Here is a 24380-nt window from a genome sequence, read left to right on the forward strand (position 1 = left end):
AAATACAGTGAATTCAATTGAAAAACTTAATTTTAGAAAAACGATTATTCCTTTAAATGATTCTTGCAAGTTACAAATTAAATGCGGCATTTTATGAGGTAGTTATTTATCGGTACTAGTTCCGTTAGTATTTTATTTATCAATTTATTCTATTCGTTGTAAATCTATTTAAAACGTTATTGCAAGATATTGTGTAAAAAGCTTCCAATGTTAATAGACTTTTTATTATATCCATTATATCTTATAAGTAATCGAAAGTAGAAAATAATTTTTCATTCTGCCTTTAACATGCCTCCCAGTAAGTGTATTCAGCTTTATACGCTTATTGTTAGATAAAAAAGTAATTGGCAATTCAAGGTATATAAAAATTTATTCGTTGTCGTTTGTTTTTATCTTATTCCTCCAAATGTTGACAACTTTTTTGACACTGCGGTCATGTACAGATGAATCGAGCAAGGTATTAATGTCAGTAAGTGTTTTGGACCAGGTTTCGATGTCATCGAACGTACATAGGCACGTATATAGGTAGGTAATTTGGTTCATAGTTGAGTGGCGGCAGCAAATAAAAAAAAAGTGAGCTCTTATTGAGACATCGAGTTAAATCGCTATCGTATTTCTTTTTCCATTTCAGCTTGTAACAAGAGACATTTCAATTATTTTGGTGGGTAACGTCTAAATTCTTAAAGGAATTGAATTTCAACTAGTTCTGCATTTGTAATTTTCACACTTCAGGTAAACATGACAAAAAAGTACATACCTACCTCATTCAGGATGAGTCTATTCATCGAATACTTACGAGAAATAGGAGTAACATTTTAAATAAAATTCGATTCTATATAAGAAGACCGAAAAGCAAAAACAAGCACCGCCTTAACTGCTGAAACTTGTGTAATTGCCGGTGGGTAGCCTTTCTAATTGTAAATTATAATTTCTCAGTTTATGAGATTTTCGGATGTCTAAAAATAATTTTATATTTTAATTTGTTTTTTTTTTTTGATGGAAAAATCCCATGTTGTGTCGAAAAATTCTTCGATTGTTTAGTAGAGCAACGAACAACTTAAATAGGTGTAATACTTCCCGACTAGAATTTATAAAGGGAATGTCACATGTAGCGTGCGGGCCTCATGAGGCTAATGAGGGGCATGCCTATATAAGGATTGCCTTAAGTTAAAAATTAAAAGGAATACTCACCCCTAATTACCACAAATAATTTTATTTGAGCGGACACGTGTTTCGCCCACTTCATACGTGGGCATTATCAACGCGAGACTTTACATTTTGATTACAATATACGAAGTATGTAATTTAATAAATCTTGAAATTAGCATAGTGATAGATGTGGCAATTTCCATCATCATCATCATCATCGTCAGAACAGGCAACAGAAGGTAAACATCTTAATATTTTGGAGCAAATTGGAAATTATCCCTATTTTCGTGAACGTGCCATTACTGCTAACGAGACTTGAAGATTGGAGTACAAAAAAAAAACACGGCATGAACAAAATGAAAATAACAAGCTAATTTGTTTGTTTTCATAGCCAGGGTATCGTCCATAAGGATACCTACTGAGAAATAACTTCGAGCGAGAGTGAAGGGGAAGTCGGTAACTTCGCCGTTACCCAACTCAAAGTTCAAATTAACAGTTTTCGATAGCACATGTTTCGAATAAACTTTTGGCAAAACAAAAAATAATGTCGTAAAGTAACTTTTCGACGGACAAAATCGACTTTTAAAAAATTTATTAATTACAAAAAAAAACTTATCTACACTACAAGAAGTTACAAATATGATTAATATTAAACTGTGTGAAAAAATGTTTTTTTATTTCTTAGTTACTTGCACAGCAAAATGCAACACGGCGATGATTTGATGATGCATGTACCTAATACCTATGTAATAGCAGGTGTACAATAGGTATACCGTGAGATAATTTGTAATGTAATTTTTGAAGAATTCAACCCTGTTTGTTAAACAATCCGTTACAAGACTTACAGGACGCAATACAACAAGAAAGTGTACCTTTTTGTAAAAAGCACCCGTTTGTAAAACATATACGGGGTATTTGCAATTGTAATTATTAAAGGAGTACGTAAAGAACTGCTTACCCTACAATTTCAGCCCTTAATTTTTATTTCAATCGGAATGTTAAATTTTTGTACACGAATTCAGCTTTTCTTTCAAAATGCGAAAAACTGACCCATTTTTTTTTTTTTTAACCCACCAAGCATTCATCATTAAACCACTATGTGAATATTTTTCTTGTTTAGATTACATCCCGTTTGAGAGTAAAACCGCATTCTCCTACACTATAAATAGGGGTTAATCCTCTTCAGTTTAGCGTAACTGCAAATAATAACAGTAAATATAGATAGATAGTCTTTTTTAGAAGCTGATAAAATTTACTACCTCAAAAATTAAAGTTATCGAAAATTGCATTTCAAGAAATAGACTTGTTCAAAATGAAGAAGTTAACGTATATACCAACTGATTGGCCTATTACGTCTTTCAATTATGCATAACTATAGGAGAGAACGGGGTAGATATTTCCTTGATTTCGTCGTGACTTCCACAGATCTTCAATAAAGTGCCTGCCTTCTTATACAAATTTCGCGTACGACCATTTCAAGTAAGAAAGGATCAATAAAAACGCTTATAAATAAACGAATTAAATGGAAGTTCATGTCGTGCACGATGATGTGACCTGGCCATTTAATAGTAATTGAACGGTAAAGTGAGACCTGGAGGGTCTTTGCAGTTAAGCGCTTTTATAAATATAAGGACAGTTTTCCGATAACGCGGAGTGAGCATCATCTGAGTTTAGAACGTCACTGCTTCCCAGCCCTTCATTCACCTTCATCTTCTGATACGTACGCAACCTGCCAGCGTTTAAAGCCGCATTTTATTACTTTAGATAGCCATATTGTATAATTACTGCAATTATGGCACTAAAATTTGCCCCGTGGCACCTACCATTGGACACCATAGTGTTTCTAAATGGGATTATGATTCCATTACAAAACAATGTCATCAGTGACCCGAAAAAACTTCAAAGAACGTTTTTATTATGCTAAATTAGGTTATGTTAGGCCGCGGTTTGGTTAAGTTTTTTCACCTCTACTCCACGCGCCATCATTTGCCGCCACCACCAAAAGACACTCTTCTAGTGTTGTAAAAGGGCAGACCCGCCTCTTTCACTCTCATAAAATGTGAGTGTCCCACACCTACCTCGCGTTATGAATGAGGATGTCAAATTTACAATAATTTGACATATGCCGCATGGTATTATAAAAAATATATGAACATATAATTTTTTTGAAAACGGAGTTTATTAAAATCTATTTAAAAAGTGGGGAAAAGCCTGGTTTTAAATGAAATAATAAATAATGCTCTGTGTGCCTGTCCTGTCATTTAGTTTACAAGTGAGGGATTGTGAGATGAGAATCCTTTTAAAATTTGACATTTAATAAAAATTGAAAGTAGCTTACGACAGTGGTCAATACCAAAATATGCAATGGAACCATTGACATAGAGAATGAACTGAAGCAAAACCCTCATGAAAGTGACCATTCTCTAGAAAGAGAGAAAAAGACCATGCGAACAATACCTGTCCCTTTCCCTCTTTCTTTACCTCATCTTTCCGCTTCTGCAAGACTGTAACGTAGCCAATAAAAATATTTATTCAAGAGTTTAAACAGTGGCCTTGAGATTTTAGGGTTTAAAACAAATACGACTGTTGGCTTTTCTAAGGTGTTTATATTATCTAAATATTATAACATAGGTTAGCAGAAATAAATTGAGCTTTTTTATCTAAAACACGAGCACGCTTTCCCATGCTTCTTAAGCTTCATAAACCGTCAATAGTTATTTTTTACAGTTTTGATTAACACAGACCTTATCAAGGACGACAACTACAACTTAGTGTCTATTAGGGTTGTAACGAATGCGCTTTAGATAAGACGTAAACTTTAGTGAGGTTAAGCTTGCGGTTGCGGATGAAGGCTCAGATTATTGAAATTCTAGATTTGAGGAAGCGGGTGAAGATGAAGATATGAATATGTAGTTTTTCTTCGAAAATACTTGACATTAGCAGAATTGTTAGTACTACTTAATCCTTTAATTTTTATACATTTCGAGAACTCAGTTCATTTTCAAATACTTGAGACATGATTTTGTTTATTTATATAATAGTAATTGTTATACGTATACTAGCGGCATGATTTCACCTCAACCGTTTTCCTACATATGGTGTTTAACGTGGTAGCATTGCAGCACAACAAACATTCACCAAATATCCTCATCACAATGTGGAGATCCGGATGAGATATGGATAAGGATGTGGATATTTGTTCTATGCAAAAAAGTTATAATTCAACATAAAAATACTTACAGCTACTAATTCGGAGAAACGTAGAATGTGAAACGAAGGACCACCTGAAACAAGGAAAATATTATTTAATTTAAATAAAACAGGAAAAATGCGCACAATTGCTAAATATAATTAATTTTGTAAGTAAAAGTATAAGTAAAATTTAAACGGTATAAGTTCGTATTCAGTAATTTATCGAACCTACCAGATGTGGCAGCGATTTCGATATTATTACATAATTTCAGTACACGTAGAGAAAATTACCATGTTCGTCACTATAATGTGGGTGCATGAAACATGCATTGACAAAATTCAGTATTAATCCAATAATTTTTGTAAGAGAACCTTATAAACTTCACTAGAAAGCATAGGAGTTTTTACTGCGTCTGCATGGTAATATATTTTTCTCTCCGTGTACGCCAACGGCTGCCTCGATCATAGGTCTGCATAAATCGCCGACCAAATCGGAATTCCATAAACGCAAGTTGATATAAGTTACAATTACAGCAGTAAAACTAAATCTGGTGCTACGGTTCTTACTAATTTGGTTAGCGTGACTGTGGTTGTTAACATATGACCTATCTATCAGTACGGAGTTTGAGAGAGATGATAGAGAAGTATAAAACAACAAAATTAAGTAAAAATTTGCCGTTTTCGAAAAAAATTTAGTTAAAAGTACAAGCAAATCTAATTCCGACCCTGGTAAAAAATACGACAATAGAGCGCCGCATTCAATCAGCTGGTAAATAGCAGCATCAGTGTTGTATTTCTTTTGTATTTGCTTATGAGTTGTTGTTATTTCCGGAACCAATAACTCCGCGATAAAGAAGCGATGCGTTCACTTACAAGAAAAAATCACTAAATAATTAACTTTTTGTAGAGAGAAAATAGGGCTATTGGCAAACCACCTACATAAATTTGCCTTATTAAAATTAGAATTACCTAGATAGTGCTCATTTGTCTTTTAATGACTGCGAAATCTACTTTTATATAGTACTGCTAGCTGTCAACTATGAACAAATTGACTTATTTAATTCATTTTTATCTTATCTTAGATATTCTATAGCCGACACTGCTTACATTCTCCATCGGTGTAGTTGCAGAATGTTCATCCCAGTTTTCTTTTGCCCGTAAGCATGCTGTTGAACTCACTAGACGATTCCTTATTGCACCTTCCGAAGCTCCTTACTTATTTATGTTACACCATGTGTACACTGAGTCGCTGATTCAGATGGACAACCAAGCGACATGACCTGAAGCTTTACACCCTTGCTTATCATTCGAGAGGATTCCAGTTCGATTCTGGATCCATCTGACGTGATTCAAGTTTTCCCTGAATTACTTAGGCAAATGGTAGGTCAGTAATAACATTCCACAGATAATCTCTTACTATTCTTCTCTATTCGTTTCATCTTTCTCACGTGAACCAGTAGTCATCCATTCTCATAATTCCTAAAAGGAGACTTAAGAGAGCCCTTCGCCTTACCCTGTGTGGTAGTTCGGTGATACTTTTAGCCCTCCAGCATTAGTAACTGCTGGGAATAAGAACACCCTATATCACCTACTACTTATTAGGACTCATCAAAACTTACTGAATTCGTAAAATTCTATTATTTTGTTTAAAAGTACAGCATAGGTACATACATATTTTAATTTCCTTTAATGGAAAAAATTGCTCGATTTCTTCAGAGTCTTTTTATCTCAAAAATAAAACGGTTGTTGCTAACAACGATGTGAATTTTTTATATTTGGAAAATGAAATTCATTCTTATCTATGCATTGCCAACTTGTCGAATAAAATTGGCATATTACCATTATCCATCTGTTGAAAACTTAGAAAAAGATATCGTAATGTTCGTTAATAGTAGGTACCACCATGACAGCCAAAAGAAGGGGGTAATATAAGTTGGGATGAGTTGTTATCAAAACTTTTGGGAGTAATAACTTTCGGGTTGACATCCCTACTCGAGGAGGGGCTTTAGTCGGTAGACGCTTCGGCGAATCCGACACTACCCCCTTCAGGGGTTGTCTCTTGAACATTTCCCCTCCTCGAGGATAAATTAAACAAAAAAAAAGTGATCAAAACTGTGGTGCTTTCAAGTCTGTTACCAGTCAGTTTTGGTTTTGGTATGTCTCCATACACGTTACAGCTCACTAGTTTTATTTTTTAAGTAAGTACAACTAAGTTCTTATGAATTTTTTGTATTTTCTAAATAAATAATAAAATAGAATTAATTTAAAAAAATCTTTAATTTCGGTTGGAATTTTTACAACTTTAGTGAACAGAAAAAAGTCGTCTGAATGTCAAGAGAACATTTACTGCATTAGAAGCGTCCTTCAGACAGCAAAGCTTCTTCTTCTGTCAGTTTCCAACAAAAAAGCGCAAAAATATGCACATTTGAAACAACAGAGCCGCAGCTCATTTTCCGTGTCATTTAGCGCCAGTGCCTGTGGTTCGGAGAATATCTTACCAGAAATTTAAAAATTAAGCACACAAAATGACAAAAGTTTCTCGCTTCTTGAAATTGTTAATATTCATGCAAGCACAACGTTGCTGGTGACACTTTGCAGTGTCAGAAGCCGCTTTAAAAATTCAGACAGTTCCATTCTGTCTCATTTCAAAAATTAAAATGTGTTTATCATGGCGTATATTCTTAGTTTGAAAGAACAAAGCTTTTTTAGTAAACATGTACATAATATATCATGAACATCAATAACGTACCGACAGAAATAATGTAACAGCACGAAACTAAACAAATAAAATTTAAATTAAAATTATTTGGAAATTATATTTATTGTTTCCATAATAATTATTTCAGAGTATAATTTATTAAATCAGAAGAAGACACTGTGTTCTATGAAATAATTATTATTTTAACAATGACTATAATTTGCGACTAAACAGTTTGTGTTTTAATAATCATTATGGAATTGCAAAAGTTGAAAGCCTGATCCATACATTCTTTAAACGGAAAATAGTTGATGTATTTCAGGTAAAAAGACAAAACCATTCTATTCGGAATGAGTTTTGGAATAAAACCGCAAAATTTAGTTGATATAGTCTGGTAGGATAACTAGAGGTAGGCATTTCAAAACCCTATGGGCCACGAAATGCATGAGAGGTGGACCTTATGACATAGCCTAGAGGTTCAGATCATGACTCAGCATTTGGAAGGCACCGGTTCGGTCCCAGCTTCGAATGCCTGGTTCAAGTTTTTCTGTGGTTACCTTGGATCACAGATAATCTTCCACTCTTTTCTATCTTCATTTTGTCCGACTGTTCTGCCTCATCCCAACCACCACCCACCCGTTCGCACGACGACCTAAAACGAGGCTAAAAAGGGTCGTTCGCTCTGCCCCTAACGGCCGTAGTCCGGAGGGACTGGCCATCCACCAGCATTACTAACTGGTGGGAATGAAGCAAAACCAGAAGCAACCAAAATTTTACGTTTCTTTAAATCCATTAATATATGAAGGCTCAGATTATTGAAATTCTAGATTTGAGGAAGCGGGTGAAGATGAAGATATGAATATGTAGTTTTTCTTCGAAAATACTTGACATTAGCAGAATTGTTAGTACTACTTAATCCTTTAATTTTTNCCTCATGAAAGTGACCATTCTCTAGAAAGAGAGAAAAAGACCATGCGAACAATACCTGTCCCTTTCCCTCTTTCTTTACCTCATCTTTCCGCTTCTGCAAGACTGTAACGTAGCCAATAAAAATATTTATTCAAGAGTTTAAACAGTGGCCTTGAGATTTTAGGGTTTAAAACAAATACGACTGTTGGCTTTTCTAAGGTGTTTATATTATCTAAATATTATAACATAGGTTAGGTCACGCCGATTGGTTGTCTTGGCCGTAGGTCGTCTTCGAGTCCTTGCTTTGTGTAAAGAGACTTCGCGATTGTTTTCCACGTACAAGATTCCTCTTAAACGGATTTTATCCCTTCTAGTATGGTTGAAACGGACATCGCTTGTTTGGTAAAAATTTTTATTCAATTATATTCCTCTTGTACAGTACGGCTAAACATGAGCTACTATAAAATGTCAAACCCAATGCATTGACCAACCGACCGAGCATTCGTCGAATTATAAGAAAGTTGTATTCATTAGAACCTATTGAAAAATAACGAACTTTACGTTTTAAATTAGAAAGAGGAGACTGTGGTAAATATTAATTAAAAATTAAAAGGAATACTCACCCCTAATTACCACAAATAATTTTATTTGAGCGGACACGTGTTTCGCCCACTTCATACGTGGGCATTATCAACGCNCCTGGCCATTTAATAGTAATTGAACGGTAAAGTGAGACCTGGAGGGTCTTTGCAGTTAAGCGCTTTTATAAATATAAGGACAGTTTTCCGATAACGCGGAGTGAGCATCATCTGAGTTTAGAACGTCACTGCTTCCCAGCCCTTCATTCACCTTCATCTTCTGATACGTACGCAACCTGCCAGCGTTTAAAGCCGCATTTTATTACTTTAGATAGCCATATTGTATAATTACTGCAATTATGGCACTAAAATTTGCCCCGTGGCACCTACCATTGGACACCATAGTGTTTCTAAATGGGATTATGATTCCATTACAAAACAATGTCATCAGTGACCCGAAAAAACTTCAAAGAACGTTTTTATTATGCTAAATTAGGTTATGTTAGGCCGCGGTTTGGTTAAGTTTTTTCACCTCTACTCCACGCGCCATCATTTGCCGCCACCACCAAAAGACACTCTTCTAGTGTTGTAAAAGGGCAGACCCGCCTCTTTCACTCTCATAAAATGTGAGTGTCCCACACCTACCTCGCGTTATGAATGAGGATGTCAAATTTACAATAATTTGACATATGCCGCATGGTATTATAAAAAATATATGAACATATAATTTTTTTGAAAACGGAGTTTATTAAAATCTATTTAAAAAGTGGGGAAAAGCCTGGTTTTAAATGAAATAATAAATAATGCTCTGTGTGCCTGTCCTGTCATTTAGTTTACAAGTGAGGGATTGTGAGATGAGAATCCTTTTAAAATTTGACATTTAATAAAAATTGAAAGTAGCTTACGACAGTGGTCAATACCAAAATATGCAATGGAACCATTGACATAGAGAATGAACTGAAGCAAAACCCTCATGAAAGTGACCATTCTCTAGAAAGAGAGAAAAAGACCATGCGAACAATACCTGTCCCTTTCCCTCTTTCTTTACCTCATCTTTCCGCTTCTGCAAGACTGTAACGTAGCCAATAAAAATATTTATTCAAGAGTTTAAACAGTGGCCTTGAGATTTTAGGGTTTAAAACAAATACGACTGTTGGCTTTTCTAAGGTGTTTATATTATCTAAATATTATAACATAGGTTAGCAGAAATAAATTGAGCTTTTTTATCTAAAACACGAGCACGCTTTCCCATGCTTCTTAAGCTTCATAAACCGTCAATAGTTATTTTTTACAGTTTTGATTAACACAGACCTTATCAAGGACGACAACTACAACTTAGTGTCTATTAGGGTTGTAACGAATGCGCTTTAGATAAGACGTAAACTTTAGTGAGGTTAAGCTTGCGGTTGCGGATGAAGGCTCAGATTATTGAAATTCTAGATTTGAGGAAGCGGGTGAAGATGAAGATATGAATATGTAGTTTTTCTTCGAAAATACTTGACATTAGCAGAATTGTTAGTACTACTTAATCCTTTAATTTTTATACATTTCGAGAACTCAGTTCATTTTCAAATACTTGAGACATGATTTTGTTTATTTATATAATAGTAATTGTTATACGTATACTAGCGGCATGATTTCACCTCAACCGTTTTCCTACATATGGTGTTTAACGTGGTAGCATTGCAGCACAACAAACATTCACCAAATATCCTCATCACAATGTGGAGATCCGGATGAGATATGGATAAGGATGTGGATATTTGTTCTATGCAAAAAAGTTATAATTCAACATAAAAATACTTACAGCTACTAATTCGGAGAAACGTAGAATGTGAAACGAAGGACCACCTGAAACAAGGAAAATATTATTTAATTTAAATAAAACAGGAAAAATGCGCACAATTGCTAAATATAATTAATTTTGTAAGTAAAAGTATAAGTAAAATTTAAACGGTATAAGTTCGTATTCAGTAATTTATCGAACCTACCAGATGTGGCAGCGATTTCGATATTATTACATAATTTCAGTACACGTAGAGAAAATTACCATGTTCGTCACTATAATGTGGGTGCATGAAACATGCATTGACAAAATTCAGTATTAATCCAATAATTTTTGTAAGAGAACCTTATAAACTTCACTAGAAAGCATAGGAGTTTTTACTGCCTCAGCATGGTAATAGATTTTTCTCTCCGTGTACGCCAAAGGCTGCCTCGATCATAGGTCTGCATAAATCGCCTACCAAATCGGAATTCCATAAACGCAAGTTGATATAAGTTACAATTACAGCAGTAAAACTAAATCTGGTGCTACGGTTCTTACTAATTTGGTTAGCGTGACTGTGGTTGTTAACATATGACCTATCTATCAGTACGGAGCTTGAGAGAGATGATAGAGAAGTATAAAACAACAAAATTAAGTAAAAATTTGCCGTTTTCGAAAAAAATTTAGTTAAAAGTACAAGCAAATCTAATTCCGACCCTGGTAAAAAATACGACAATAGAGCGCCGCATTCAATCAGCTGGTAAATAGCAGCATCAGTGTTGTATTTCTTTTGTATTTGCTTATGAGTTGTTGTTATTTCCGGAACCAATAACTCCGCGATAAAGAAGCGATGCGTTCACTTACAAGAAAAAATCACTAAATAATTAACTTTTTGTAGAGAGAAAATAGGGCTATTGGCAAACCACCTACATAAATTTGCCTTATTAAAATTAGAATTACCTAGATAGTGCTCATTTGTCTTTTAATGACTGCGAAATCTACTTTTATATAGTACTGCTAGCTGTCAACTATGAACAAATTGACTTATTTAATTCATTTTTATCTTATCTTAGATATTCTATAGCCGACACTGCTTACATTCTCCATCGGTGTAGTTGCAGAATGTTCATCCCAGTTTTCTTTTGCCCGTAAGCATGCTGTTGAACTCACTAGACGATTCCTTATTGCACCTTCCGAAGCTCCTTACTTATTTATGTTACACCATGTGTACACTGAGTCGCTGATTCAGATGGACAACCAAGCGACATGACCTGAAGCTTTACACCCTTGCTTATCATTCGAGAGGATTCCAGTTCGATTCTGGATCCATCTGACGTGATTCAAGTTTTCCCTGAATTACTTAGGCAAATGGTAGGTCAGTAATAACATTCCACAGATAATCTCTTACTATTCTTCTCTATTCATTTCATCTTTCTCACGTGAACCAGTAGTCATCCATTCTCATAATTCCTAAAAGGAGACTTAAGAGAGCCCTTCGCCTTACCCTGTGTGGTAGTTCGGTGATACTTTTAGCCCTCCAGCATTAGTAACTGCTGGGAATAAGAACACCCTATATCACCTACTACTTATTAGGACTCATCAAAACTTACTGAATTCGTAAAATTCTATTATTTTGTTTAAAAGTACAGCATAGGTACATACATATTTTAATTTCCTTTAATGGAAAAAATTGCTCGATTTCTTCAGAGTCTTTTTATCTCAAAAATAAAACGGTTGTTGCTAACAACGATGTGAATTTTTTATATTTGGAAAATGAAATTCATTCTTATCTATGCATTGCCAACTTGTCGAATAAAATTGGCATATTACCATTATCCATCTGTTGAAAACTTAGAAAAAGATATCGTAATGTTCGTTAATAGTAGGTACCACCATGACAGCCAAAAGAAGGGGGTAATATAAGTTGGGATGAGTTGTTATCAAAACTTTTGGGAGTAATAACTTTCGGGTTGACATCCCTACTCGAGGAGGGGCTTTAGTCGGTAGACGCTTCGGCGAATCCGACACTACCCCCTTCAGGGGTTGTCTCTTGAACATTTCCCCTCCTCGAGGATAAATTAAACAAAAAAAAAGTGATCAAAACTGTGGTGCTTTCAAGTCTGTTACCAGTCAGTTTTGGTTTTGGTATGTCTCCATACACGTTACAGCTCACTAGTTTTATTTTTTAAGTAAGTACAACTAAGTTCTTATGAATTTTTTGTATTTTCTAAATAAATAATAAAATAGAATTAATTTAAAAAAATCTTTAATTTCGGTTGGAATTTTTACAACTTTAGTGAACAGAAAAAAGTCGTCTGAATGTCAAGAGAACATTTACTGCATTAGAAGCGTCCTTCAGACAGCAAAGCTTCTTCTTCTGTCAGTTTCCAACAAAAAAGCGCAAAAATATGCACATTTGAAACAACAGAGCCGCAGCTCATTTTCCGTGTCATTTAGCGCCAGTGCCTGTGGTTCGGAGAATATCTTACCAGAAATTTAAAAATTAAGCACACAAAATGACAAAAGTTTCTCGCTTCTTGAAATTGTTAATATTCATGCAAGCACAACGTTGCTGGTGACACTTTGCAGTGTCAGAAGCCGCTTTAAAAATTCAGACAGTTCCATTCTGTCTCATTTCAAAAATTAAAATGTGTTTATCATAGCGTACATTCTTAGTTTGAAAGAACAAAGCTTTTTTAGTAAACATGTACATAATATATCATGAACATCAATAACGTAGCGACAGAAATAATGTAACAACACGAAACTAAACAAATAAAATTTAAATTAAAATTATTTGGAAATTATATTTATTGTTTCCATAATAATTATTTCACTATATAATTTATTAAATCAGAAGAAGACACTGTGTTCTATGAAATAATTATTGTTTTAACAATGACTATAATTTGCGACTAAACAGTTTGTGTTTTAATAATCATTATGGAATTGCAAAAGTTGAAAGCCTGATCCATACATTCTTTAAACGGAAAATAGTTGATGTATTTCAGGTAAAAAGACAAAACCATTCTATTCGGAATGAGTTTTGGAATAAAACCGCAAAATTTAGTTGATATAGTCTGGTAGGATAACTAGAGGTAGGCATTTCAAAACCCTATGGGCCACGAAATGCATGAGAGGTGGACCTTATGACATAGCCTAGAGGTTCAGATCATGACTCAGCATTTGGAAGGCACCGGTTCGGTCCCAGCTTCGAATGCCTGGTTCAAGTTTTTCTGTGGTTACCTTGGATCACAGATAATCTTCCACTCTTTTCTATCTTCATTTTGTCCGACTGTTCTGCCTCATCCCAACCACCACCCACCCGTTCGCACGACGACCTAAAACGAGGCTAAAAAGGGTCGTTCGCTCTGCCCCTAACGGCCGTAGTCCGGAGGGACTGGCCATCCACCAGCATTACTAACTGGTGGGAATGAAGCAAAACCAGAAGCAACCAAAAATTTACGTTTCTTTAAATCCATTAATATTGCACAATTCCAAAATTCTGACTGGACTGTTAACCACGTGCTTCGCTATACAACCGAGGATGCTTTTAAGAGGTATAGATGTACAAATCATTAAACGGATGGAGTTTTGCCACTGCGCAAACCAAGGCCATGACCCATGGGATTCTGAATCACCACTAACATAAAACCATAGAGATTAGAATAAAGGACAACGAACGACATATATAATATAAACACTAATTATTTATTAGTTAGCCTATCTCGTAAAACAACATCTCAAAGCAGTGACAATAGCCATTAACCATTATCGCAGCGCCCTTATGTTTTTTTCAAACTGGACCTCTGTTTTCAAGGGCTTTTGTGCTACTTTATTTTAACAATGACAATGACAGGCATTTTGACTCTCCTGACAGCTTTAGTCCCTTTTCGCAGATCACATCAACCACGATTTTGACACTTTGATGTGATTAAATCATTTATTGCTGCTACAGTTTTAAACACATCCATGTCCTGACATTTCGTTTCCAAGTAGAAAGGCAATTACCTACTACAGCCGTTGTCAACAACAGTTTCCCTGACTGTGACATTCGACAAATTTGATATACACTCTTATTGTTTTTTCTACATTTTGTGAAATTGCAGCAGTTCAAAAGAATCTCCCAGTTACCGACTTCTATTGTCTAGTACGATTTGTCTAGACATTTAAACAGTTAGAATTCGCTATATGTATATTGATCGTTCCGTATGACTCAAGTCGTTGCAGTATTAAGGGAATTATTATTCGTTAAAGTCGGTCTAGTCCATGGCTGTTTGGAGTCGAATGAATTTATCAATACAAAAAAAGAACATCAATGCATCCTCTTAAGAAATACAGTAAAATGTCTGGTTAAAATCAGCACCCCAATACGAATAAACCATTTACGTAATTAACCACTTCGTTTGTGCGAAGCAAGATATAAATATTAGGAGTCTTCAATATTAAAAGTAGGCTCTGAGTGTGCTTGCGCACAGTATGTGCTTCGCGAATGAATTGAAATTGAATTTTGGAGATTAGAATCATAATAAAATTCACCACATCCAAAGTATAGCATTGAAATCGTTCTGAATCCTGTCACCCCTATTAAGATGCTAGCGAAAATTCGGAAAAATTTTATGAATAGCTGATCTATGTCGCTTATAACTTTTAGTCAAAAATCTGACATTAGCTAATGTGGATAACTGCAATGTATTTGAAAACATAGAATTAACCTGTTCGCTATTTCATTTATTTTTTATTCAAAAGTTGCTCTTTTCGTTTTTCAACAAGTCGCAAATCATAGACACGCAGTCCATTTCTTGTGAATAACTAAATATATCGATATCTAACACCTACTTCGTGTTTCAAACTTCACATTAAACATTTTGACTGACAAACTGAAACAAATTTCCCCAAAGATCAAACTAACTACTGCTTATTATGCATTATTTCATTTGATACATAGTCACTGCACGATTATTACAATAATATCATTTCAGAAGCTCAAGTACTACTGTAGCACAAAAGTTATCTACATGGAGAATAGACTACATATGCTATAAAACTATTTGTGAGCATCAAATAAGGATAAGTGTAGTAGTGACTAACAATGACATTCGATACGATAAGCACTGATATCAGTGAAAAGTTTTATGACATAATCTGGAATTAGAGCTGTCAAGAGGTACCTCAACATATGAATTATATAATCGGAATTTTAAATAACCTACGACACAATCTATGAACTTTACTGTCGGGGTTTAATTTTACGATTAGAATCAATTAAACTAATTAAATTAAACATTATATATAAGAAGAAATTATGAGTGCTGTCAGCATAAGGCAAAGTAGTAACACGTAGTTAGTATCGACAATTTCTTATGTTGAAGTGTACGATGTGTTGCATACCTATTTACAAACAATTCCTTTAAATTTATTTTTTCAAACAATTTTTAACACAAAAGTAAATTTCGATCACTCGAAGCAATGGTGCTAACAGTTTTGAGCTCACAGTGAGTGATAGGGGGGAAGAACTAGCGTACCTCAATAAAAATTAAAAGAAAACAAAAGCTCTGGCACCACTTTTCAAAATACAAAGAGGCAGAAAGGCTAGAAAAAGAACTTAACCCAGTAGTTTCCAACCTGTGGGGCGCGCCTCCTAGGGGGGCGCGAGACTATTGCAAGGAGGGCATGCAGCTGTTTCCAAAATATCATTTTCGAATACAAACCAAAAAAGTCGAATAGGTGTCAAAAAATGAATCAGCAAAATAGGTAGGTATGTGTAATCCACAATCTTCGCCACGAATTTTTCTAGTACAAATGCTAAAATATCCATCCACATTCTACAGTGGCTATCTTAAAAACAAAGTATCGATCTCGCTTAGTGATTGAAAAGGAACTGAGAACCGCGATTTCTTCAATGATACCACGGTTTGAGAAATTTGCGCTGAAAAACAAGCTCAACCGTCGCATTAAATTGTTATAATGTTGTAATTGTTAGAAAAATTAAGGAGGCGCAACAATTTTTTTTTTTAAAGGACGGCGCAGGTACAAAAAGGCTGGAAACCACTGACTGACTCAAGCGAATGAATCTAACAGCATCATCATTAATAAAGGATGGAAAACGAGTAAGTCCGCTGCGCGACGAGTAACTGCACATCAATCGTCAAATCACTGCTTTACTGCGCAGCGAACGAGCGAACTCGACGACGCTAATAAGGATTGCAGCTTACGTTAAGGAAGCAATATAGTTTTTACTCATATGTATAGTCTTCAAATACTTGTAATAACACTGTCAAGAATTTAGTTTATTGTTTTACTGATTGACGTTTCTGCTGTTTCTCAATCACATTGAACGCAGATGATTAATTCAAAGAAAGTATGTATATTTAGTTTAATTTACATTTATATTAACATGTACATACAAGTCAATAAAAATTTGAGAATTTTAGAGGTTAGAATTCACTTCTGTCAGCGTTTGTTCACTTTTTACGGCAGTAATATTAATGTTAAAACGTTTACGCGATACCCTTCACCTATTTCCTTACTAAATGAAGTTTAAAATCATATTTACTAATTTTTAGTAAGGATTAGCTGTTAAAATTGATGATAAAAGACGTTTACGCGGACTTAGTTTATGTTTATCTTAAGCGTAATCAACGTCAGGTACGCATTACAATTAGTATGTTCAGACTAATTGTAAGTCAATGATGCACAACGATGAGCATCGATGGGCATCGCTTACTGGAAATGGCATCTCGGACACATTTGCGATCAGTAGCGATGATAGCGATGGATTTCTGAGACCACCATTTTAAAAAATTGTTGTTTACTCACAAATTGTACAGGTATTTTTTTGATTTGTGATAATTACAATGGAAATCAATGGCTTGTCCCCGAAACACCTTAATTTTTGTACATAACCAAGTATTTGACAAATAAAATAAAATTGTTCCAAGGCCATGACCCATGGGATTCTGAATCACCACTAACATAAAACCATAGAGATTAGAATAAAGGACAACGAACGACATATATAATATAAACACTAATTATTTATTAGTTAGCCTATCTCGTAAAACAACATCTCAAAGCAGTGACAATAGCCATTAACCATTATCGCAGCGCCCTTATGTTTTTTTCAAACTGGACCTCTGTTTTCAAGGGCTTTTGTGCTACTTTATTTTAACAATGACTATAATTTGCGACTAAACAGTTTGTGTTTTAATAATCATTATGGAATTGCAAAAGTTGAAAGCCTCATCCATACATTCTTTAAACGAAAAATACTTGATGTATTTCAGGTGAAAAGACAAAACCATTCTATTCGGTGTGAGTTTTGGAATAAAACCGCAAAATTTAGTTGATATAGTCTGGTAGGATAACTAGAGGTAGACATTTCAAAACCTTATGGGCCACGAAATGCATGAGAGGTGGACCTTATGACATAACCTAGAGCTTTAGATCATGACTTAGCATTTGGAAGGCACCGGTTCGATCCCAGGTTCGACTGTCCTAGTTCAAGTTTTTCTGTTGTTACCTTGGATCACAGATAATCTTCCACTCTCTTCTATCTTCATTTTGTCCGACTCTTCTGTCTCATCCCAACCACCACCCACCCGTTCGCTCGACTCCTAAAACGAGGCTGAAGAGGGTCTTTCGCCCTGCCCCTAACGGCCGTAGTCCGGAGGGACTGGCCATCCACCAGCATTACTAACTGGTGGGAATGAAGCAAAACCAGAAGCAACCAAAAATTTACGTTTCTTTAAATCCATTAATATTGCACAATTCCAAAATTCTGACTGGACTGTTAACCACGTGCTTCGCTATACAACCGAGGATGCTTTTAAGAGGTATAGATGTACAAATCATTAAACGGATGGAGTTTTGCCACTGCGCAAACCAAGGCCATGACCCATGGGATTCTGAATCACCACTAACATAAAACCATAGAGATTAGAATAAAGGACAACGAACGACATATATAATATAAACACTAATTATTTATTAGTTAGCCTATCTCGTAAAACAACATCTCAAAGCAGTGACAATAGCCATTAACCATTATCGCAGCGCCCTTATGTTTTTTTCAAACTGGATCTCTGTTTTCAAGGGCTTTTGTGCTACTTTATTTTAACAATGACAATGACAGGCATTTTGACTCTCCTGACAGCTTTAGCCCCTTTTCGCAGATCACACAACCACGATNTATATTAAATGTACAATGTATTTAAAAGTACTTAATTAGATAAGGATTAATGCTGTATTGCTTAAAATAATATATTCGTAAATAAGCCATTACTTCTCGTAAAAAGTAAAGGATAAAAAATGGTTATTGTGGGTTATCCCTAAGAGATAGACATATACCACCGCGGACTTTTTTGTAGACCTTTTTAAGGTGTACAATACTGTACTATATTATTTTAATCTATCTCGTAGGGTTCAGCCAGCGTTTGCAATGTAAGTGCAACATCACATTACAAACTTCTAAAATTATCAGTGTTTCTCAACTATATTATGCATGTATTATACATTGGTAGTTTTAAAGATCTAAGCATACGTAGGGACAGACAGCGGGGGAAATGTGTTGCATGATTTCGTTACATAGCAACTCGCATGAAACGAACTTGCCCTACCATGCGTAAAGAAGTTTCACTTCAAAAATTAAATAATCCTCTAGGGGTTACTGTTATCGTTAGCAGTATTTGATAAATATTAGATACAAACTGTACGGCCAAGGCCAAAGGAATTAAAAATTTCCATGGTAATATGAATATTAAGTTCAGACAATTATAAATTCACGCAAATTTTGATAAATGTTTTATGTCTGCTCTTACATTGCGAATTTAATTATAAAACAACATAAAAAATATACGCTACAGAGCATCCACGTTTTGGCTTTAGAGACATTTAGAGTGGGTGCACAACCGAAATTCCACGTGTCTGTAAAATTTATCGTTGTTAGTTTGAAACTTTCATCCTGTCAGAAAAACGAATGAAGAGGGCGAGGAAGCGGTGAGGCATGTCGTGCTACATTAATAACTTTCCTTTCAGGGGAGGGCTTATCCGACGACATCTGACGAACGGAACTGATCAACTTTTGGAGTAATTAATGATCCAACTAAAACCAAAAGTTTCAATTCATTTTTCTAATAAATTAAAACAAAAGGCAAATTTATTTTTATTAAGTACTTTTCTATTTTTATTACGTATTTTTCTAAATGTTAATTTAATGTAGATTTTCAACTTCATATCTTGTTGATGCCTTTGTTTTCTTTGGACTGATGCTGTCCTGATTCGGTTACAAAAGTAAGGGACAGAATGGGCAGAGTCTTGAAAAACAGCATCAGAACTATCTTTAAACCTACGAAGAAGATGCAGCAGACTAGCGGATCAGCTAACGACAAAAAGGACCCTCTTTCAGCCTCAGGGATCTACTCCATAACCTGTTCCTGCAGAGATCTCCACATAGAAATCACTAATCCATAGAAACCACTAATACATAGATAGATGGGAACGAGATTCAATGAACACAAAGTAAACTGCCTGCTAAGACACTCCAAAAAGACTGCTGTGGTCCAACACACACTGTGCAATGGCGACCACAAAATACTCTTTGAGAAGTGCAAATTGCTAGCTTCAGTCAACGTCTATCTTAGCAGGATTGTCAGAGAGGTCATCGAGATTCAAAGACATCCGGAGAACTTCAACAAGGAGACTCAGACTCAACCGTATCTGGAATCCAACAGGAATTGCTTGAAGATTATAAGCCTAAAGATCAACGAACGACTCACAACCTTTTTAGCATATTTACCACATGTACCAAAGGTCACCGACCGAATTGGCAGAGTGCTGAAGAGGCACGACAATTAGAACCATCTTCAAGCCTACGAAGAAGATAAAAGGGACCTTCTTTCAGCCTCAAGGCTCTACCGCGTACCCTGTTCTTGTGAAAAGATCTACATGGGAACCACTAAGAGATCGATGGGAACGAGATACAAGGAACACAAAGTAAGTTATCGACGACCTTTTGCTCTGGAACACTTGAACAATTTTTATGAACTTGGCAACTTAATAGCAGCTAATAGGTAGTGACTACCAACGAACAGCGAATTTATAGAACGTTGTTTAATGCTAGCTAGCTCATGAGCTAGCTACAAAGCCACAATCTCGTTGCTTCAGGTTTGCGTTGTTGACGAAAGCATGCATTTCATAAATAATGAACAACACATAAACTCCAGAGGCACTCCAAATGTGTGACCGTCCAAGATGATTACAATATACTGCCATAGTAGAATGCGCAATTGCTAATTCTAATCTATTATAATAAAAAAACGGTTACAGAAAAATTACTGGTCCAATTAAAATCAGTTCAGCTGTTTCGAAGATTCACCCCTACAGACAGACAGCCAAAAATATTTTTAAGGATCACTTATGCAATAATAACAAAAAAAAATGTAACTATATGAACTTAAAAATAACAGTTACATCGATATTATCAATTTTAATTATACGTATGTAGTAAATAGTATAGTCACAAACTTGCCACGCACCATAGTGGATAACATGAACCTTTAAAAACCTACCACCAAGTAAATGATAATTTTAATAACTTAGATTTACTTCTATTTAATATAAAAACAAATTGTATCCAATAAAAACATAACTGAACTGTCGTATATAAATCCAAATTCACTTCTGCCACGCCATAGAGGTAGGTACATTAAACATTAAATGCAAAATGGGTAATTTACCAATTTATTTCATTCACAGAGATGTACACATACTTGCAATACCTAATATCTTCGCATTCCACTTCCACAAGCATTTTTTTTACATTCCACAGTGTATTTATTAATTCTTGCAACGAAATGTTCGTGAATTAATCTCTTAACAGGTTTCGAATTCCACAAAGTAAATGGAGTGCCTCGCATTTTTCTTCCCATTTTTTTGCAGTTAGGATATTAAAAGAGCGCATCGCATTCAGTTAGTTATACGCTCTCACATTTCTAACTTCCCTCTATGTACAATTTAGCTTTCAGCCCTATATGTTTGTATTTCCAGGCCATTCATCATGAGAAGGGAAAAACTGCTTTGACGAAGAATTTAAATCGTCATATGAATAAAAATAGGGCAGTGATGTGTTTCATGCAGACTTTTTTACAAGCAAAAATGCTGTGGGCAAATTGACTCTCCAATTCTCTTGTAAAGGAGCATATTTTAAAAAGACCTACTACAAAATATTAGTCCACATATGATGCTGTAGTTTAAAGGAAAATTAGCCACCTCGTGCATCAACTTTAAACTTTTGGGTGTTTCATTCCTTCAATCTACTAATGCTGATGGGCGGACAGTTCGTCCGAAATACACCTTTTAGAAATCATGGGAAGGGAAGGGTGGTGACTGGGGAGAAAAACATGAGACGGGCGAAATGAAGACAGAAGAAAAGTGAAAGATTGGAAAGATGGAGCATTACTCCCTCATTAAATGCCTAAATGAAGAACTTAGAAGAGGGAATTCAAACTTGGAATCCAACATCGATATCCTCCCAAATTCTAATTATGATTAGGTTTTCAGCAAAATCAGTCCAACCATTGTTTTTTTTTTTCAAAGAAGCCTGCCCGCTCTTGGTATTCAATAACTATTTTTTTTTTTTTGAAGTTGAAGTAAAGGCAAACTAGTTGAATAATTTTGCAATAGGTGACGAGAGTAAATAAAGTTGAAATTGCAATCCAGGTGCGAAGATTTCGACAGAATACTGACCACTATATGAACTTTGTTGTTCTGTTTGGTCACGTGTCTACAACGTAGGCTACCCAAGTCGATATCTTTGTGGACCTTGTCGAACATTTTCAAATCCCACAAAATGTACCAATATTCCACAAATGGCGTTCCTTTTGCTACATGTATAAATTCAAAAAACGCTGAATAAATAAGACTGTCTTTCAAGCAATTTGATGTGTTAATGCTACTATGTCAAGCCCTACAATACACACAGGCTGTCCAATATTTACATAAAAATATGAAAAATACGTTATATTTGCTCTTTGTGGACGTTCGGACCTTGATATTTAATACTTTGCTTCAGAAATGGGCACGTAATTAGTAATTATTTCTTTACTTTACTTCCACTGAAAGTGCCATACTTTCGCGTGATTTAGCACAACATTTCCTCCCAGATAAAAAATCGTATTTACTGCATATTAGGAAAGGATTTTACCATATTACTTCGCATGTTATCCACCTTTGAAGTGGAGGATGTTAAAATACTTTTCTACTAAATAGTAAGTGCGATATCATACCTGGGAAATTATGTTGTACTTTCGTCGCCGAAATCAAGAAAAATCATTGTACGTTCGTAACAAATCATATAAGGGTGTCGTGAATAATGTACGGCACCCCTCTCAAAAGTTTGCCACCCTCATCTCGAGTGGTATTTCACATCCCGGAAAAATTGCTATACTTTCTTGGTGGCTAATATATATGATATTTCTATACAGGGCTTTTCTGAAATAAGTAGGAAGCTTTGAAAGGTGTTAACTAGATACAATTGGAAATCGCAATGTGAATAAAGCAGACGTGGTGAAGGGACAAAAAAAAATTGTAAGAAAGCCAAAGTTGCAATCCAAAGCCGGCCCTGGGCGTGAATTAGCAACGTACAGAGAAATTGCGATAATAGCTAAGTAACCACAACAATGACAAATGTACGTGACGGTTGTAAAACGGCTAATAGAATATTAACAGCTTACTATTACGCTACTACACATACTAATCTTTAGACGCCCACTACGATAACAATTAATGATGGGTGGTTCGCCAATAACCCAATCCTCTCATCAGAAAAAATTATTGGCAACACCAGTAAATACACAACACACATACCTACACTACAAAAATTATTCCTGGCGTTTGATACACGTCCTGTTTTATACAGCCCCCTACAAAAAAGGAAAACGGATTTACATCCGAACTACGCGCCGTCCGGGATACAAGACACCGGTACATTCAATCCAGCGTTCAGAAAAATGTTCCAATAATACTATTCTGTACTGACCTATGACACTGATACATTGACCTACTTCTAATGACTTCCACTGTCTACATGTATACGTAATAGAAGCCTACAGGTTGGCTGTAAATATAAACATCGTCAAGCACACAACTTAATCTAACAAATAACAAACAATGCATGAGTAGAAAATACAAAAAAAAAACAGGTGCAACTCAGTACACGTGAAAAAAGTGAATCTTCTTTATCTCGATCTCTATACTATTATAACGAATAAGTAATGATTGGTGAAAGAGAGAGTACGAGAATTTTCAGGATTCATGTTTTCCAGCATATTTTATTTTTAGTCCTAAGGAGTATTACTTTTATACGTTTTTATGTAATTCAATAACAAAAACATGGTCAATTTTTTTTCGCTTCCGGTTATTTTTCCAAGTGCTTAAGAAACCGTAAACTATCAATAACTACAAGGAATTAGAATTAATACATAATAATACTCACTCTTAAATAAATATTAATTGTTGTTAAATAAACATTTACTGTAATACACTTACTGTAATATAACTGCACAGATATAACCAAAACATTAATTTAGCACTATAGTATAGTGAATATACAGTATACAATAATATATAAGATGCCGGTCACGAACAGCTGACTGTAATACCGATATGCGCATGCGCGCCTTTCTATTCTCATAGCCTATCGCGTCGCGAGACAAAATGTTGCAAAACGTGTCGTTTCATGGCCTTGAGATTTTACTCACATCGAGTCCAAAGAAGTTTCACTTCAAAAATACAACACAGACACTGCTAAGTAGAAGCTGATTGAATGCAATGTCGTATTTTCCAGCGTGATCATACCAGAGCCGGACTGGACTGGACCTTGCCTCTACTTTGAAATAGGTTTTTCTCGAAAACGGTGAACATTCACACCACCAAACGTCGTTTAGTTAATTCTTTTTTGTTTTACAGTGCCCAATCGCCTCCTGCAAGCTTGCTACTGTCACATAGTGTTCGTATTTCCCAAAATTATAGTTTTATTTTCCTGAAATTGGGTCTGCGTAACATTCAAAACGCGAAACTATCGTACGCA

General features: G+C 35.2%; 1 protein-coding gene across 3 annotated transcripts in view; it reads right to left on the reverse strand.

Annotated features, from left to right (window-relative positions):
* The window catches only part of LOC108733634 (stress-activated protein kinase JNK), a 289264-nt gene that overhangs the window by 164054 nt on the left and 100830 nt on the right, over nucleotides 1–24380 (reverse strand). Inside the window, exon 3 of one of the 3 annotated variants that reach the window (XM_018464880.2) lies at nucleotides 10334–10377. The gene's annotated coding sequence lies outside the window, so the exon portion shown is untranslated. Of the gene's footprint in view, nucleotides 1–4389; nucleotides 4436–10333; nucleotides 10378–24380 lie in introns of those variants that run through there. The other 2 variants (XM_025973444.1, XM_025973445.1) reach the window with 2 other exon arrangements.

This window comes from Agrilus planipennis, unplaced genomic scaffold, assembly GCF_000699045.2.
Source record: "Agrilus planipennis isolate EAB-ADULT unplaced genomic scaffold, Apla_2.0 scaffold67, whole genome shotgun sequence".
Taxonomy (NCBI): domain Eukaryota; kingdom Metazoa; phylum Arthropoda; class Insecta; order Coleoptera; family Buprestidae; genus Agrilus; species Agrilus planipennis.